This window comes from Mesoplodon densirostris, chromosome 4 (assembly GCF_025265405.1).
Source record: "Mesoplodon densirostris isolate mMesDen1 chromosome 4, mMesDen1 primary haplotype, whole genome shotgun sequence".
NCBI lineage: Eukaryota > Metazoa > Chordata > Mammalia > Artiodactyla > Ziphiidae > Mesoplodon > Mesoplodon densirostris.
Genome location: NC_082664.1, coordinates 59,026,537 through 59,041,482, shown reverse-complemented (window position 1 = coordinate 59,041,482; position 14,946 = coordinate 59,026,537). Strand labels below are relative to the sequence as shown.

At 38.3% G+C, this 14,946-nt stretch overlaps 1 pseudogene; it reads right to left on the bottom strand.

Annotated features, from left to right (window-relative positions):
• Positions 1-940: 940 nt before the first annotated feature.
• Positions 941-14,946, bottom strand: part of LOC132488072 (U2 small nuclear ribonucleoprotein A'-like) — a 31,357-nt pseudogene continuing 17,351 nt past the window's right edge.

The following is a 14,946-nucleotide window of genomic DNA, read 5'->3' as shown; positions in this document are numbered from 1 at the left end:
ATATTGAATCAGCCTTGCAGTCCTGTAATAAATCCCATTTGATTGTGGTGTACAACTATTTTATACATTTTTGGATTTGAATTGCTAATATTTTGTTTCATATTTTTGCACCTATGTTCATGAGATATATTGGTCTGTAGTTTGCTTTTCTTGTAACTGTTTTTGGTACTAGGGTAATGCTGACCTCATAGAATGAATTAAAAAGTTTTCCCTCTGCTTCTATATTTTGAAAGAGACTATAGAGAATTGGTACCATTTCCTCCTTACATGTTTAGTTGAATTCACCAGTGAACCCATTTGGACTTTGTGCTTTCTGTTTTGGAAAATAATTAATTCAATTTGTTAATTTGTTAATTTGTTAATTCAGATCATCTATTTCTTTTTGTGTTAATTTTTTCATATCATATCTTCTAAAGAATTGGTCTATTTTATCTGTTATCAAATTATAGGCATAGAGTTTTTCATAGTATTCCTTTATTAGCTTTTTAAATTCCATGGGATCTGTAGTGATATTCCTTTTTTCATTTCTGATACTAACATTTTTCATCCTCTTTCTTTTTTTTTTTTAAATTAGCTTAGCTAGATGTTTATTGTTTCTATTGATTTTTGCAAAGAGCAAGCCAGCTTTTGGTTTCACTTATTTTTTTTTTTTCTGCTGATTTACTCTTACCAGTTGGATGATTTCTACTGTATTATATATTTTCTTCTGCTTACTCTTTTTATATTATTTTTGGGAGGACAGTGAATGTCCCTTATTTTTACTATTTGTAGAAAACTGGCATTCAGATTTCAAAATTTATATTACAAAGTTACCAGCAGCAGTTTTAGACATTTCAACAATGTTTTTGAACTCGACTTTTTTGACATAAGCAAGGCTATTATTCCATATTCTAAAAGCAGGACTTGTCCCAGGTGGACATATTATATATCCTGTAGATACTCAGAGGCCATTTGTGACTATGTCTTCTTCCATTTCCTCTTCACCATCAATCATCAGTGAGGCCTGATTGATCTGCATTCTCTGCCAGGTATCAGAGAGAAAATAGAAAACACTTCAGGCACTCCACTTCAGCGAGGGTTGATGCATTAGCATTCTTGACTGCTTCTACATCCCCTGCAGGTGGCCCGCCTTTCTTTTTGTCACTTGGCAAACCATAACCTGGATTGAAAGTTTTGCTTCTCATGGAAATATCCTTTGCAAGTTGTGTCCCTTGTCTGCCCTTGAACGTTTTCTCTGCTTCCTGGCACTCTTTAAGTTCCAACTTCTGGAAATCCAATACTCTGACTTGTGGAACTTTATAAATTACATACAGTCTGTTATACTACTTCTTTGTTAGAAGATTTCTTAGAGTATTTAGATAAGTCAGTTATTTGAGAGATGTCAAAGAGTCCAGATCATCCAGTCCCACAAGATTATTGCTGGTGAGAATAAGTTCTGTCAGACAGTGCAGAGCCTGACCAAGTCCATCACCTATATGGCATATTCTATTGTTGTTCACTAATAATTTTTTCAGTCTTCTGACTAAAGAAAAACCACCTAGTTTCCTGATTACATTGCCAGAAAAATCAATAGCATCAAACTGGTCTAAAGTAGCACCTAGATTTTCAGTGACAGGAATTTTATATTCCTGGAGGTCCAGCTTATTGTTCTGCATGGCTTTGGTGTACTGCACTGCCTGCTAGATCACCTCCCTCATCAGCTTCACTATCCTCCTCCAGTGATGTTGTGCATCCACTGTCACATAACAGATATTCTCTTTGCTTACTTTGGATTTAATATGGGTTTTTTTTTTTTTTTGCTAGTTTCCTAAGGTGGAAACTTAAATTATTAATATGGATCTTCTTTTCTAATATATGCATTCAATGCTATACATTTCACTCTAAGCATTGCTTTCACTGCATCCCACAAGTTTTAATTAGTTGTATTTTTTTATTTTTATTTTTTTCAAAATATTTTAAAATTTCTTTTGAGATTTCTTTTTTGTTCCATATGTTACACACAAGGTGTGGTGTTTAATCTTTACATATTTCGAGATTTTCCAGGTGTCTTTCTGTTATTGATGTTTAATTTAATTCTATCTTGCTCTAGTTGAAATCCCATGATTTATATTCTTTCAGATTTGTTACGATGTGTTTCATGAATGTGACTTATTGTGGTGAAAGCTTCATGTGAGTCTGACAAAAATGTTAATTTTGCTTTTGTTGGATAAAGAGGTTTATAGAAGTCAATTATGTCCAGTTGGCTGAAAGTGTTGTTGAGTTCAACTATGTCCTTATTGATTTCAGCCTCATATATAGTAGATTAATATATTACTCCTTGCATTTCTATCAGTTTTTGACTCAAGTAGTTTGATAATCTGTTGTTAAGTGCACACACGTCAAGAAATGTCTTCTTGGAGAACTGGTCCCTTTGTCATTATGTAATGCCCTTTTTTATCCAGAAAATTTTTCTTACTTTAAAGTCTGGTCTATCTGAAATTAACATAATTAACATTCTTCTTTGTTTTGATTATTGTTAGCATAGAATATTTTTCTCCATCCACTTACATTGTCTTTATACATATATATATATATATATATACACATATATATGTGTGTATGTATATATATATATATATATATACACACACACACATGTCTTTATATATAAAGTGTATTTCAACTTATATTTGGGTCATGTTTTTTGACACACTCTAAGAATCTGTTTTTAATTTAGACCTAATTTAGACTATTGACATTCAAAGTGAATACTGATTTAGTTGGATTGATATTGATTATATCCATTATTATTGCCTGTGATCTTTGTTTCTTTTTTTGTCTTCCACTCTTTTTCTGTTTTTTTATGGTTTAAATTAGGCATTTTATATTATTTTATTTTCTCCCCTTTCTTGGCATATTAGTTACACTTTTTTTTTTTTACTTTTTTAAACGTTTGCACTAGAATTTTTTTAATTTAATTTAATTTAATTTAATTTTTTATTAGTTTCTGTTTTATAACAAAGTGAATCAGTCATACATATACGTCTGTTCCCACATCCCTTCCCTCTTGCGTCTGCCTCCCTCCCACCCTCCCATTCCCACCCCTCCAGGCGGTCACAAAGCACCGAGCCGATCTCCCTGTGCTATGCGGCTGCTTCCCACTATCTATCTACCTTACGTTTGGTAGGGTATATATGTCCATGCCTCTCTTTCGCTTTGTCACAGCTTACCCTTCCCCCTCCCCATATCCTCAAGTCCATTCGCAAGTAGGTCTGTGTCTTTATTCCTGTTTTAACCCTAGGTTCTTCATGACTTTTTTTTTTTTAATTCCATATATATGTGTTAGCATACGATATTTGTCTTTCTCTGTCTGACTTACTTCACTCTGTATGACAGACTCTAGGTCTATCCACCTCATTACAAATAGCTCAGTTTCGTTTCTTTTTATGGCTGAGTAATATTCCATTGTATATATGTGACACATCTTCTTTATCCATTCATCCGATGATGGACACTTAGGTTGTTTCCATCTCTGGGCTATTGTGAATAGAGCTGCTATGAACATTTTGGTACATGTCTCTTTTTGAATTATGGTTTTCTCAGGGTATATGCCTAGTAGTGGGATTGCTGGGTCATATGGTAGTTCTATTTGTAGTTTTTTAAGGAACCTCCATACTGTTCTCCATAGTGGCTGTACTAATTCACATTCCCACCAGCAGTGCAAGAGTGTTCCCTTTTCTCCACACCCTCTCCAGCATTTATTGTTTCTAGATTTCTTGATGATGGCCATTCTGACTGGTGTGAGATGATATCTCATTGTAGTTTTGATTTGCATTTCTCTAATGATTAATGATGTTGAGCATTATTTCATGTGTTTGTTGGCAGTCTGTATATCTTCTGTGGAGAAATGCCTATTTAAGTCTTCTGCCCATTTTTGGATTGGGTTGTTTGTTTTTTTGCTATTGAGCTGCATGAGCTGTTTATAAATTTTGGAGATTAATCCTTTGTCAGTTGCTTCATTTGCAAATATTTTCTCCCATTCTGAGGGTTGTCTTTTGGTCTTGTTTATGGTTTCCTTTGCTGTGCAAAAGCTTTTAAGTTTCATTACGTCCCATTTGTTTATCTTTGTTTTTATTTCCATTTCTCTAGGAGGTGGGTCCAAAAGGATCTTGCTGTGATTTATGTCATAGAGTGTTCTGCTTATGTTTTCCTCTAAGAGTTTGATAGTTTCTGACCTTACATTTAGGTCTTTAATCCATTTGGAGCTTATTTTTGTGTATGGTATCAGGGAATGATCTAATCTCATACTTTTACATGTCCCTGTCCAGTTTTCCCAGCACAAATTATTGAAGAGGCTGTCCTTTCTCCACTGTACATTCCTGCCTCCTTTATCAAAGATAAGTTGACCATATGTGAGTGGGTTTATCTCTGGGCTTTCTATCCTGTTCCATTGATCTATCTTTCTGTTTTTGTGCCAGTACCATACTGTCTTGATTACTGTAGCTTTGTAGTATAGTTTGAAGTCAGGGAGCCTGATTCCTCCAGCTCCATTTTTCGTTCTCAAGATTGCTTTGGCTATTCGGGGTCTTTTGTTTTTCCAAACAAATTTTGAAATTTTTTGTTCTAGTTCTGTGAAAAATGCCAGTGGTAGTTTGATAGGGATTACATTGAATCTGTAGATTGCTTTGGGTAGTAGAGCCATTTTCACAATATTGATTCTTCCAATCCAGGAGCCTGGTATATCTCTCCAACTATTTGTATCATCTTTAATTTCCTTCATCAGTGTCTTATAATTTTCTGCATACAGGTCTTTTGTCTCCTTAGGTAGGTTTATTCCTAGATATTTTATTCTTTTTGTTGCAATGGTAAATGGGAGTGTTTTCTTGATTTCACATTCAGATTTTTCATCATTAGTGTACAGGAATGCCAGAGATTTCTGTGCATTAATTTTGTATCCTGCTACTTTACCAAATTCATTGATTAGCTCTAGTAGTTTTCTGGTAGCATCTTTAGGATTCTCTTTGTATAGTATCATGTCATCTGCAAACAGTGACAGCTTTACTTCTGCTTTTCCAATTTGGATTCCTTTTATTTCCTTTTCTTCTCTGATTGCTGTGGCTCAAACTTCCAAAACTAGGTTGAATAAGAGTGCTAAGAGTGGGCAGCCTTGTCTTGTTCCTGATCTTAGTGGAAATGGTTTCATTTTTTCACCTTTGAGGACGATGCTGGCTGTGGGTTTGTCATATATGGCCTTTATTATGTTGAGGAAAGTTCCCTCTGTGCCTACTTTCTGCAGGGTTTTTATCATAAATGGGTGTTAAATTTTATCGAAAGCTTTCTCTGCATCTATTGAGATGATCATATGGTTTTTCTCCTTCAATTTGGTAATATGGTGTATCACTTTGATTGATTTTTGTATATTGAAGAATCCTTGCATTCCTGGAATAAACCCCACTTGATCATGGTGTATGATCCTTTTAATGTGCTGTTGGATTCTGTTTGCTAGTGTTTTGTTGAGGATTTTTGCATCTATGTTCATCAGTGATATTGGTCTGTAGTTTTCTTTCTTTGTGACATCCTTGCCTGGTTTTGGTATCAAGGTGATGGTGGCCTCATAGAATGAGTTTGGGAGTGTTCCTCCCCCTGCTATATTTTGGAAGAGTTTAAGAAGGATAGGTGTTAGCTCTTCTCTAAATGTTCGATAGAATTCTCCTGTGAAGCCTTCTGGTCCTGGGCTTTTGTTTGTTGGAAGATTTTTAATCACAGTTTCAATTTCAGTGCTTGTGATTGGTCTATTCATATTTTCTATTTCTTCCTGATTCAGTCTCAGAAGGTTGTGATTTTCTAAGAATTTGTCCATTTCTTCCAGGTTGTCCATTTTATTGGCATAGAGTTTCTTGTAGTAATCTCTCATGATCTTTTGTATTTCTGCAGTGTCAGTTGTTACTTCTCCTTTTTCATTTCTAATTCTATTGATTTGTGTCTTCTCCCTTTTTTTCTTGATGAGTCTGTCTAATGGTTTATCAGTTTTGTTTATCTTCTCAAAGAACCAGTGTTTAGTTTTATTGATCTTTGCTATCATTTCCTTCATTTCTTTTTCATTTATTTCTGATCTGATGTTTATGATTTCTTTCCTTCTGCTAACTTTTGGGTTTTTTTTGTTCTTCTTTCTCTAATTGCTTTAGGTGCAGGGTCAGGTTGTTTACTCGAGATGTTTCCTGTTTCTTAATTTGGGATTGTATTGCTATAAACTTCCCCCGTAGAACTGCTTTTGCTGTGTCCCATAGGTTTTGGGTCGTCGTATCTCCATTGTCATTTGTTTCTAGGTATTTTTTTATTTCCTCTTTGATTTCTTCAGTGATCACTTCATTATTGAGTAGTGTATTGTTTAGCCTCCATGTGTTTGTATTTTTTACAGATCTTTTCCTGTAATTGATGTCTAGTCTTATAGCATTGTGGTCAGAAAAGATACTTGATACAATTTCAATTTTCTTAAATTTACCAAAGCTTGATTTGTGACCCAAGATATGATCTATCCTGGAGAATGTTCTATAAGCACTTCAGAAAAATGTGTATTTTGTTGTTTTTGGATGGAATGTCCTATAAATATCAATTAAGTCCATCTTGTTTAATGTATCATTTAAAGCTTGTGTTTTCTTATTTATTTTCATTTTGGATGATCTGTCCATTGGTGAAAGTGGGGTGTTAAAGTCCCCTACTATGAGTGTGTTACTGTCGATTTCCCCTTTTATGGCTGTTAGTATTTGCCTTATGTATTGAGGTGCTCCTATGTTTGGTGCATAAATATTTACAATTGTTATATCTCCTTCTTGGATCGATCCCTTCTTCATTATGTAGTGTCCTTCTTTGTCTCTTCTAATAGTCTTTATTTTAAAGTCTATTTTGTCTGATATGAGAATTGTTACTCCAGCTTTCTTTTGATTTCCATTTGCATGGAATATCTTTTTCCATCCCCTTACTTTCAATCTGTATGTGTCTCTAGGTCTGAAGTGGGTCTCTTGTAGACAGCATATATGTGGGTCTTGTTTTTGTATCCATTCAGCCAGTCTGTGTCTTTTGGTGGGAGCATTTAGTCCATTTACATTTAAGGTAATTATTGATATGTATGTTCCTATTCCCATTTTCTTAATTGTTTTGGGTTCGTTATTGTAGCTATTTTCCTTCTGTTGTGTTTCTTGCCTAGAGAAGTTCCTTTAGCATTTGTTGTAAAGCTGGTTTGGTGGTGCTGAACTCTCTCAGCTTTTGCTTATCTGTAAAGGTTTTAATTTCTCCATCAAATCTGAATGAGATCCTTGCTGGGTAGAGTAATCTTGGTTGCAGGTTTTTCTCCTTCATCACTTTAATTATGTTCTGCCACTCCGTTCTGGCTTGTAGAGTTTCTGCTGAGAGATCAGCTGTTAACCTGATGGGGATTCCCTTGTGTGTTATTTGTTGTTTTTGCCTTGCTGCTTTTAATATGATTTCTTTGTTTTTTATTTTTGACAGTTTGATTAATATGTGTCTTGGCGTATTTCTCCTTGGATTTATTCTGTATGGGACTCTCTGTGCCTCCTGGACTTGATTAACTATTTCCTTTCCTATATTAGGGAAGTTTTCAACTATAATCTCTTCAAATATTTTCTCAGTCCCTTTCTTTTTCTCTTCTTCTTCTGGAACCCCTATAATACGAATGTTGGTTCGTTTAATGTTGTCCCAGAGGTCTCTGAAACTGTCCACTCTTCTTTTCATTCTTTTTTCTTTATTTTGCTCTGCTTCAATTATTTCCACTATTTTATCTTCCACCTCACTTATCCGTCCTTCTGTCTCAGTTATTCTGTTATTGATCCCATCTAGAGTATTTTTTATTTCATTTATTGTGTTTTTAATCAATGCTTGATTCATCTTTACTTCTTGTAGGTCCTTGTTAACTGTTTCTTGCATTTTGTCTATTCTATTTCCAAGATTTTGGATCTTGGAAATAGAATCTTGGATCATCTTTACCATCATTATTCTGAATTCTTTTTCAGGTAGACTGCCTATTACCTCTTCATTTGTTAGGTCTGGTGGGTTTTTATCTTGCTCCTTCACCTGCTGTGTGTTTTTCTGTCTTCTCCTTTTGCTTATCTTACTGTGTTTGGGGTCCCCTTTTTGCAGGCTGCAGATTCGTAGTTCCCATTGTTTTTGGTGTCTGTCCCCAGTGTCTAAGGTTGTTTCAGTAGGTTGTGTAGGCTTCCAGGTGGAGGGGACTAGTGCCTGTGTTCTGGTGGTTGAGGCTCGATCTTGTCTTTCTTGTGGACAGGTCCACGTCTGGTGGTGTGTTTTGGGGTCCTGTGGCCTTATTATATTTTTAGGCAGCCTCTCTGCTAATGGGTGGGGTTGTGTTCCTGTCTTGCTAGTTGCTTGGCCTACGGTGACCTGTACTGTAGCTTGCTGGTCGTTGACTGAAGCTGGGTGCTGGTGTTGAGATGGAGGTCTCTGGGAGATTTTCACCGCTTGATATTATGTGGAGCTGGGAGGTCCCTTGTGGATCCGTGTCCTGAAGTTGGCTCTCCCACTTGAGAGGCACAGCACTGACTCCTGGCTGCAGCACCAAGAGTCTTTCATCTACCCGGCTCAGAATAAAAGGAAGAAAAAGTTGAAAGAAAGAATTAGTAGAAGAAAGAAAGAGAGAAGGAAAGAAAGGACAGAAGGAAGGAAGGAAGAAAGAAAAAAAGGAGGGAGGGAGGGAGGAAGGATGGAAAGAAAGAAAGGAGGGAGGGAGGGAGGAAGGAAAGAAAAAGAAAGAGTGTAAGGAAGAAGGGAGGGAGGAAAGAAAGAAAGACAGGAGGGAGGGAGGGAAGGAGGAAGGAAAGAAAAAGAGTGAAAGGAAGAAGGGAGGGAGGGAGGAAGGAAAGCAAGAAAGAGAGAAAGACGGGAGGGAGGGAGGGAGGAAAGAAAAAGAAAGAGTGAAAGGAAGAAGGGAAAGAGGGAGGGAGGAAGGAAAGAAAGACAGACAGGAGGGAGGGAGGGAGGAAGGAAAGAAAAATAAAGTGAAAGGAAGAAGGGAGGGAGGGAGGAAAGAAAGAAAGAAAGAGAGAAAGGGGCAGAGGGAGGGAGGGAGGAAGGGAAGGTAGGAAAAATAGAAAGATAGAAGATAAAGTAAAATAGAATAAAGTATAAAATATAGTAGCGTTATTAAAAATAAAAAAGTATTTATTGAAAAAAAAAACAGACCGATAGAACCCTGGGACCTATGGTGGAAGCAAAGCTATACAGAGAAAATCTCACACAGAAGCATACACATACACATTCACAAAAAGAGAACAGGGGGAAAAAATAGAAAATCTTGCTCTCAAAGCCCACCTCCTTAATTTGGGATAATTCGTTGTAAAAAGAGGAAAAGGGAAAATATCTTATATCTTGTCCTCAAAGTCCACCTCCTCAATTTGGGATGATTCGCCTGCCATTCATGCCCTCCACAGACGCAGGGCACATCAAGCGGACCGTGGAGCTTTAATCCGCTGCCTCTGAGGCTGCACAGATAGATTTCCCTGTCTCTTCTCTGCTCTCACAGCTCCCGGGTCTCAGCCTTGGACCGGGCCCCGCCTCTGCGCGTAGGTCGCTGGAGGGCGTCCGTTCTTCGCTCTGACAGGACGGGTTTAAAGGAGCCGCTGATTCGGGGGCTCTGGCTCACTCAGGCCGAGGGGAGGGAGGGGCGCGCAGTGTGGGGCGGGCCTGCGGCGGCAGAGGCCGGCGTGACGTTGCAGCAGCCCGTGGCGCTCCGTGCGCTTTCCCGGGGAAGCCATCCCTGGGACCCGGGACCCCGGCAGTGGCGGGCTGCACAGGCTCCCCGGAAGCGGGGGTGGACAGTGACCTGCGCTCGCACACAGTCCTTGTGGCGGCGGCAGCAGCAGCCCCAGCGTCCCACGCCCGTCTCCGGGGTCCGCGCCTTTAGCCGCGGCTCGCGCCCGTCTCTGGAGCTCCTTTAAGCAGCGCTTTTAATGCCCTCTCCTCGCGCACCAGGAAACAAAAGGGAAGAAAAGTCTCTTGCCTCTTCGGCAGCTCCAGACTTTTTCCCCCGGACTCTCTCCAGGCCAGCTGTGGCGCACTAGACCCTTCAGGCTGTGTTCACGCCGCCAACCCCAGTCCTCTCCCTGCGCTCCGACCGAAGCCCGAGCCTCAGTTCCCAGGCCCGCCCACCCGGCGGCCGAGCAGACAAGCCTCTCGGGCTGGTGTGTGCCTGCGGGCACCGATCCTCTGTGCGGGAATCTCTCCGCTTTGCCCTCCACACCCCTGTTGCTGTGCTCTCCTCCGCCACTCCAAGGCTTTCCCCCTCCGCCACCCGCAGTCTCCGCCCGCGAAGGGGCTTCTAGTGTGTGGAAACCTTTCCTCCTTCATGGCTCCCTCCCACTGGTGCAGGTCCCATCCCTATCCTTTTGTCTCTGTTTATTCTTTTTTCTTTTGCCCTACCCAGGTATGTGGGGAGTTTCTTGCCTTTTGGGGGGGTCTGAGGTCTTCTGTCAGCATTCAGTAGGTGTTCTGTAGGAGTTGTTCCACATGTAGATGTATTTCTGATGTATCTGTGGGGAGGAAGGTGATCTCCGCATCTTACTCTTCCGCCATCTTCCTGCCTTCCTCGCCCTAGAAATTTCAATATACATTTATAGCTAATCCAAGTCTCCAATAATACTAAATCCCTAAATGCCTTCACAGGTAGTATGAATACCTTATAACAACCAAATAATCCTGGTTTCTACCTTCTGTCCCTTGTATCATTTCTGGCATTTATTTCACTTATATATAAGCATATATGAGCATTACACACACACACACATATATGTAATTGAATGTGTTACTGCTGTTATTTTGGTGAACAAACTATTATGTTATATCAATTAAGAAAAAGAAGAGGTTTTATTTTACCTTCACTTTTTCCTTCATGCATGCTCTTCCTTTCTTTATGTAGATTGGATTTTCTGACCTATATTATTCTCCTTCTGTTTTAAGAATTTCTTTTAACATTTCTTGCAAGGCAGGTCTAGTGGCAACACATTCTCTCAATTTTTGAGAAAGACTTTATTTTTCCTTCAGTTTTTAAAAATGAGGTATAATTGTCATATAACATTACATTAGTTTCAGGTGTACAACATGATTTGATATTTGTATATATTGCAAAAATAATCATCACAATAAGTCTAGTTCATCCATCACAATGCATAACTACATTCTGTTTTTCTTGTAATAAGAACTTTTAAGATCTACTTTCCTAGCAACTTTCAAATATGCAATACAGGATTATTAGTTATACTTTTCATGCTGTGCATTACATCCCCAAGACTTACTTATTTTATAATTGGAAGTTTGTACCTTTTGACCACTTTACCCATTTTTTCCATCCCCTATCCCTCACTGCTGGCAACAACTAATATGTCTTCTGTTCTATGAGCTCATTTTTTTTTCTTTAGTTTCCACATATAGGTTAGATCATACCACATTATTTGTCTTTCTCTGACCTATTTCACTTAGCATAATGCCTACAGGGTTTATTCATGTTGTCACAGATGGTAGGATTGCCTTATTTCTTTTGTATGGCTGAATTTTATATGTCACAATTTTTTATCCAATAATCCATAGGTGGACACTTAGATGGTTTCTATGTATTGGCTATTATAAATAATGCTGCTATGAATATGGGAGTGCATGTATCATTTTGAGTTAGTGTTTTCATTTACTTTGAATATATTCCCAGAAGTAAAATTGCTGGATCATATAGTAAGTAGTTCTATATTTAATTTTTTGAGGCTACTCCATGCTGTTTTCCATAGTGGCTGTACCAATTTACAATTCTACCAACAGTGTACAAGGGTTCTTTCTTTCCGCATCCACACTAGCATTTGCTATCTCTTGTCTTTTTAATGATGTCCATTCTAATGGTTGTGAATGATATCTCATCGTGGTTTTAGTTTGCATTTCCCTAATGATTAGTGATTGAGCATCTTTCCAGATACCTGTTAAGCTTTTGGGTATTCTTCTTTGGAGAAATGTCTATTCAGGTCCTTTGCCCAAGTTTTTTTTTAATTGGGTTACTGGTTTCTTTGTTATTGAGATGAAGGAACACTAAAGTATATATACATATAAAATATGTATATATATATATTTAATAATATAAAATATTTAATAGGTATATATAAATAAATAGTATAAATATAAAGTATACATAAATATATTTTGAGTAATTAACCCCTTTTCAGATATATGGTTGGAAATATTTTTTCCCACTCCGTATATTGTGTTTTTCATTTGTTGATGGTTTATTTTCTGTTCAGAAACTTTAGTTTGTAGTCCCACTTGTTTGTTTTTGATTTAGTTGCTTGTGCTTTAGGTGTCATACCCCCCAAAAAATCACTATTAAGGCCCATGTCAAGGAGTTTATTTCCACGTTTTTCTTCTAGGAGTTTCATGATTTCAGGTCTTACATTTAAGTCTTTAATATATTTTGAGTTCAATTTTGTGAGTGATATAAGTTATGAGTCTATTTCATTCTTTTACATGTGAATATCCATTATCCCAACTCCATTTATTGAAGAGACTGTGTTTTCGCCATTGAATATTTTTGGCTCCCTTGTCAAATATGAGTTGACTGTATACGCATGGGTTTATTTCTGGACCCTTGATTCTGTTCCATTTGTCTATTTGTCTGTTTTCATGCCAGTACCATACTGTTTTGATTACTCTACCTTTATAGCATAGCTAGAAATCAGGAAGTGTAATGACTTTGCTCTGGGGGTCTTCAGCTCTGCTTGCCCACCTCTCAGCTTGAGTGCCAGTGGAACATTTTCTAGGAGTTATCTCCAGTCCTCTGGTCAGATGAGACTGGAAGACACTATCCACAGTGGGTGGGGCTGTGATTCAGCTCTTTGATAAGACATAGGCAAACTGGGCTCTAGGGTTCACAAAATTCTTTGAGGATCTAAATCAGGCAGATCTGCACCCTGCTGAGTTCCCTGGTTGGAGTGCACCCCAATGTGGTTCTGCAGATGAGCAAAGCTGCTGGTTGAGATTACTACTTGGGCACTGCAGGTATGAACTCAATACGCCAAAATCTGGGTGCTGGTTGTTACAAGCCACTCCCCTCTGCTTTGTCACAGTCATATTCCCAGTGCTTGAGTCCCACAGATTCCCCTGCAATCCCTGCAGTGCCAGATCAGAGTAGGGATTCCCACAAAGCCATTCACAATGCTGGGTTAGGGGGCTGGTTGTCTCCCTAGGTTCTCTTTTCCCATTAGAAACTGGAGGCTCAGGGGAGACCTCTCTCTGTGGTACTGTGCTTGCCTGAGGGAGGGGCAATTCAGTCAATAAGAAGCCATATCTCTTACCCTTCTAATGCACTCTGTCTTGATCTCTGAAGTGCTGGGGGTTGCATCGGACTCATCCCTGTGTTCTAGAATGTTCTCAGTTGTTTCTTGTTCTTGAATAGTTGTTAGTTGTTCTTGTGATGGGGAGGAAGTCAGGAACAACCTATGTTTTTATCTTGTTTTTATCTTTATTTCTGATGTTACTCCCTAGAAGCCCCTTTTTAAGTAAACCACAACCAACATCCTCACCTGTTGTAGGGAAAAGTGCAACTCCTTCCCAATACAGCCCTCTCTCTCTTCTGTTGGTGCATGTAGGCAGCTTCAGCAAGCTTTAGGCATTTGGCATCTAGTTTAAGGTGGATACTATTTCCTCTCTTCCTCACACTCCAGAAGGTCTGTGGCAAGTTTTTGAAATAAATTTTTGGTGATACCTCCCCTTCATCCAGTTTTCCATGAAGGAAAATTGTCCCTCCCTTTTATAATTCTGAAGATATTTTCATCAACCATATTTATAAATCATGGTCTGTGATTTTTTTTAAGGTAAATCTTACTGTATGGACTTCAAGGACAATACAAAAGGAAGGGAGAAGGGGAAGTAGCTTAGAGCAACCTAGAAGATTTTTGTTACTTAAAGTGAAACTTGAGTAAAATTTGTAATTTTTCTAATACTACAAAACAAAATCTACAACTTAAATATTACATCATTCACTTGGATGCAGACATGTAACAAAAGAAAGTACACTTTATTTTTGGACTCTTTCTAAGTAATTGCTTTTGGGCTAGTAGTGTTTAAGTAAATTAAATTATTGCCTAAAGTCACATGTGTCAGTTTGGTTGCATGATCTTATAGCTTTTATTCAAACTTGGGCATGTTTCATGGTGAACAGAAACACAAACTGCATGTGAAGTCTAACAACAAGTGTAAAGTGGACTGTCCCTGACAAAGTAGCTATATGGTTACATTAGGAAACTTAACCACAAGGAAACTTGAATTCAAACTGACTTAAACTCTAAAGAAGTATAATATTTAATAAATATCTCAACTCCAAAAAGAATTTTCCATATTCTGCTTTCTGGTGTTGGTCTAAAACTCTGAAAATCACATTTCTGATTTGCCAACTTGTTCCCTGTTAGTATCTGCTAATAGTAAGAACTAGAGGGAGACAGGAAAGCTAAAGGAAAAAGAAGGGACTTGTTCCCTCTATTCTGAAGAATGTTCTTGCTCCTTTCCTGTTTCTGTCAGTAATACTTCACTCCAGCAGTGGCAGGTCATTGTAGTAACTGTAGTTACTTTCAGTTTGCAGTTTTTCTAACACATGCAGCACTATATTCATCCTACTCCTCCTGAGACACTAGCAGAAATTGAGTGGTAGATTCTCCTTCAAATTCTGGATCTTAGTACAGAGGGACCCCTCTTTCATGCTCAAAGACACAAGCAACCGTTGTGGAGCAGCACTTTCTCAGATGTCTGGATTCCAGCTCCATGGGGCTTGTTATGGACTATGTGTCTCCTCAAAAGTCATATGTTGAATCCCTAACGCCCAGTGTGACTGTACTGGGAGCTGGAGACTCTAAAGAAACAATGAAGGATAAATGAGATGATAAAGGGGAGGGGGTCCATGATCTGATAGAA